This window comes from Lepidothrix coronata, unplaced genomic scaffold, assembly GCF_001604755.1.
Source record: "Lepidothrix coronata isolate B3197 unplaced genomic scaffold, Lepidothrix_coronata-1.0 Scaffold67, whole genome shotgun sequence".
NCBI lineage: Eukaryota > Metazoa > Chordata > Aves > Passeriformes > Pipridae > Lepidothrix > Lepidothrix coronata.
In genome coordinates, this window is record NW_016690247.1 from 2,841,870 (window position 1) to 2,846,436 (window position 4,567).

At 40.6% G+C, this 4,567-nt stretch overlaps 1 long non-coding RNA gene across 1 annotated transcript; it reads right to left on the reverse strand.

Moving 5' to 3' along the window:
• Positions 1 to 4,567, reverse strand: LOC108498949. Its single transcript, XR_001875355.1, has 4 exons — positions 4,462 to 4,567; positions 2,411 to 2,417; positions 2,312 to 2,314; positions 1 to 11 (listed from the first exon to the last, which is right to left on the reverse strand). It is a non-coding gene; the product is annotated as an uncharacterized LOC108498949 (long non-coding RNA).

Sequence of the window (4,567 nt, forward strand, 5' to 3'; positions counted from 1 at the left end):
TCCCAACTGCTCTCAGAAAACATCTTCCAGACTGGGTGTCTGAGTGTCAGCCATTGCTCTACATATTTTCTGGATCCTGACACAGCTCATTTTTTGGGCTATCAGGGGAAAAAGGCAGAATTGTGTCTGTTTGAAAAAAAAAAAAATTGCCATATCCGTGTATAGAATGGAGTTACCACAAAAAACACCCTCAGGTTGTTTTTTTGTATGTACTTTTCATTTTAATTGTGCATGACTATTCCTAAATCCTACAGCTAATTTAGTTATAAAATTAACTTGAACAGCCAGAGAATCCATTTTCAAAGTATATAAGGGATGTAAAAAAAATCTCACAATCAATCCTGCAGGAATGTAAACTTTCCTATTCCATTTGCTCTGCAGATGGAAAGATGCAGAGAGGCAGCAACTTACAACATATCTCAGCATCTCCAACTTAATAATGTTTGGGTTTCGGGTTTTTTTGAGGGGGAGATAAGATGTTGGTGTTGAGATAAGCGTGTGTATTGATAAAACCCACATAAATAAACAGGAAAAGCATTTACAGAGAAGTCCTCAGAGCCCTGTTTGTTACAACAGAAATTCCACAGCATCCAAACTGACAAGAAACAATCTGTGTGCATAATTCATTTTATTTGAGGAAAGACGTGAGGAAAAAGCAATGTATTGAAGAGTACTTTTGGTTTTGTTAAACTAAGGGAACCCCTTGGGATGCCTTCTCTCATTTATCAGTTCCCTTTGAGAAGTAAGCTCAACGTCTATGTGCATTTCTAGTGTCTCCAGAACAACAGAATATCATCACCTTAGGGCTTAGAAACAGCTATATTGTGTCTTCCTTCCTCAGTTAAAAATACTCATCTGCATGATTTATAGTACATAACTAGGTGCATGGTCTATTTATATATTGTAGCTTTTTGGTTTTGTTTTGCCCTTTTCCATAAAAAAGTGTATAAATCCAGTAACTCTCCAAAGAGTAAATTTTAAAACAAATGCCTTCCAAACCTATCTTTTAGCTCTACAGCTCCTACATTATCAAAGTGGAAAAAATGGACAGCAATTTCCAGATAATAAAGGTAAGTAAGTGCATATTTTCCTCACTTATTTTTATATTAAAAAAAAAATCTATTTCTCTACCGTGGTAAAAGCAAACAAAGCTTGAGTTAGTTTTAAGGTAATTTTCAGGACTTATGCATCTGATTTAGTTTTCATTGTTGTGAATCAAATCCAAAATTTCAAAATTTCACTCTCTGACAGTTAAATAGATCAGGGCAAATACTGTCATTCCTTTTTCTAAAAAAAAAATAAAATAAAAGCCTATAAAAAATGAGGAGTATAATTAATTATAGATGAAAGATTCTGCCAGGTCATGACATTGTACAGAATGTTACCAAGTTTTTAATTAGGATGACTGTTCTGTTCAGCTGCAAGAGGATTGCAGTTTGCAACCCATCAAGAGTCATTTATAGGTTTCCACTCCTACCATCTTGTAGAAACAATACTACCCTTTAGGGAAAAAGAAAAAGAACACAGAACAAAGAAACTTCAGTCCTGTACAAAATAATCTTCCAAATGATTAAGGTAGTGAGTTTCATTTGGTCGAATTTCAGATTTTCTGGAACTGTCTGCCCTGAATGTCTTAATTTGTAGTAACAACATTGGAAATATAATCTACTAAATGCTCTCTAATGAGGTACTGGGTGCAAGTGGTTCAAGAAACCTGTTCTGGTTGCCTGTAACCCCAGAAGGCTGAGGCTAAATGAACAACTAAGTTGCTTAATAAAACCAGTGAAACTATTTCCTACCTACAGGTGACTTCTGACATCAAGGCTGGAAATGGCAACTTTTAAAATGAACTTTGTCTATAGTATTGTTAACTCTCATTAACACAGTGATGAAAAAACACACACAGGTTCCTAAGCGGACTCTTGGGGACTCTCAGCACAGTCAGCAGTGTGGGGCCAGAGCTGCTTTGTAATCACCATCTGTGAGTCACAGGAATAGAACTAAACTGAATAGAATATTTCAGCTGTGAGGGACCTACAACAACCATCCAATCCAACTGCCTGACCAATTCAGGGCTGCCCAGGAGTTAAAGTGTGTTGTTAAATGCATTTTCCAAATGCCTCTTAAACACTGACAGGCTCGGGGCATCAACGAGGAAGCCTGTTTCAGTGTTTGACCATCCTTTTGGTAAAGAAATTGTGGGGTGAAGTCACAGACCCACAACTGAAGTTTGAGGGGTTTGGAATGTTACAAAGTGTTGGGCTGTTTTCCATGGGAGCAGTGGAGCTAATTAGATAGTTCCCATGGACACAGCCTTGATCTGTCTAGATCCCTCTAAAAAGGCCTCCTGTCTCTCAAAAAACCCACACTTCCCATTTTGGTACCATAAACAAACTGGCTAATGGTGCACCCAACTCCTGCATCCAGATTGTTGATAAATATATTGAGCAGGACTGGCCCTAGGATTGAACCCAGAGGAACACAGCTGGTGACCGATCACCAGCCAGATTCAGTACAACCCTTTGAGCTCTGCCCTTCAGCCAGTTCTTCACCCAGTGCACCCTGTACCCACACATCCCACAGTTGGACCACTTGTCCAGAAGGTGCTGTGAGGAACAGTATCCAAAGCCTTACTAACACCCAGAAAAACTGCATCCACCACCTTCACCTCACCCACTTGAAGGGTGACTTTAAAATAGAAGAGTATCAAATTAGTTAAACACAACTTTCCTTCTGTGAACCCACGTTGACAGTGCCCGAGGACTGAGTTATCTGTTAAATGCCTTTCAGCAGAACCCAGTATAATCTTCTCCACATTTTTTCTAGGAACTAAAGTTAGACAAACAGGTCTGTAGTTTCCTGGATCTTCCCTCACACTGTTTTTGTAGATTGGAATAACAATCAGCACTAGAGGACTCCTAAGCCTCAAAAGCAGATTCCCAGTGTAGTTTGCTAAATAGCTCCCTAAATAGCTTAAAGTTTGCTCTCCTGTAGTCCAGGGTAGCAACTCTGCTTGCTGTCTTTTTTCCTCATTGCACTGAAAATTTTAAACACAACCATGTTATGATCTCTGTGGCCAAGACAGCTACCTCCCATCACATCCCCCATGAATCCTCCTCTATTTACAAACAGCAAGTCTAGGAGGCATCTTTCCCAATTGCCTCACTGAGTACCTGTGACAAGAAGTTATCTCCTACAAACTTCAAGAATTTTCAAGACCTGTTTTTCACAGCACTGTGATATTCCTGGTTATGTCTGGGAAGCTGAAATCTCCCATAAAGACAAGTGGGTCTGAATAACTTGACTTTATAATTTCACAAGTGCTTTTTATAATAGAATCAGAGAATTATGAAGGTTGGAAAAGACCTCTGAGATCATTGAGTCCAACCATTAACCCAGCACTGCCAGGTCCACTACTAAACCATGTCCCCAGGTGCCATGTCTACATGTTTTTTTGAACACCTCCTGGGATGATTATTCCACCATTTCCTTGGGAAGCCTGTTCCCATGCCTGACCACTCTTTCAGTGAATAAATTTTTGCACGTTTCATTTTTTCCTCTCTCTCTAGGAAGAGAGGAGAACTAAATGTTTGCTGTTTGTTTCCTTCGTCCAGCAATAAGAAGTAAATAAATACTTCCTGAAGCTTCTGGATGTCTTTTGCCTAAGGCATGTAATCTCTGCTTGTCCAGCTTGCTGCATTTTTGTAGAGGATAGCTCTAAGGACCTCTCTAAAGTGTTTTATATGAGCCTCATTACAACAGTATCGAAGTCCATGGCAGTCATAAATTGAATTATCTGTACAATACTGTGATAATTAGAGAATTAATCTTTTGGAGATGAAGATCCAAAGCACAGAAAATTGTCCAGAGATAAGCTATGACAGAGCAGCAATTAGATTTCAGCCAGCACCTGTCAGAGACTGAAATGGTTAATGATTTATGCATTCTAGGAGACTTTTGCAGGCTTTTGACTTGCATGATACCTCTGATGAGCAGTCGGGCCCCTCCCTCCCTCCAGTGCTGAAGGTGTGAAGCCCTGAGAAGGCAAGAGCTGAGCTTGCAGGCTTTGGACTGTTGATACATCTGATGAGCAATCAGGCCCCTCCCTCCCGCTGCTGATCTGAAAAGGCGGGAACCAGGCGAGACACAAAAAACTCAGCACAGACCCAGGAGATGTTGGAGGCTGGAGGCATGGCCCGTGACACTGACCATGGATATAACTCATAACTTCTTGGAGTATGGGGGCTTCCCTCCTTCAGCCCCAGCAGATCAAGGCCACCACTTCAACTGACAGCCATGGAAGCATCGCTGGACCCCGTGGGCAGTGACTATATACATCTGTCCACTCTCAGCTTTTCTTTCCCTTGCTCTCCCTTGCTCTTATCCTGCCTTTCTCTCCCCTATGCATTTTCTTTCCCCCCGCAAAGGTTATCTCTGTGTCACACTGTTGTATGACAGCACCCAAACTGCTAGCATGCCTGTTGATACAGAATTGTTAAAATAAACCTTGCCAGTATATGTTTTTAGCCACCGATTATTTAGTGTCATTTCACTTTAATCCACCCCA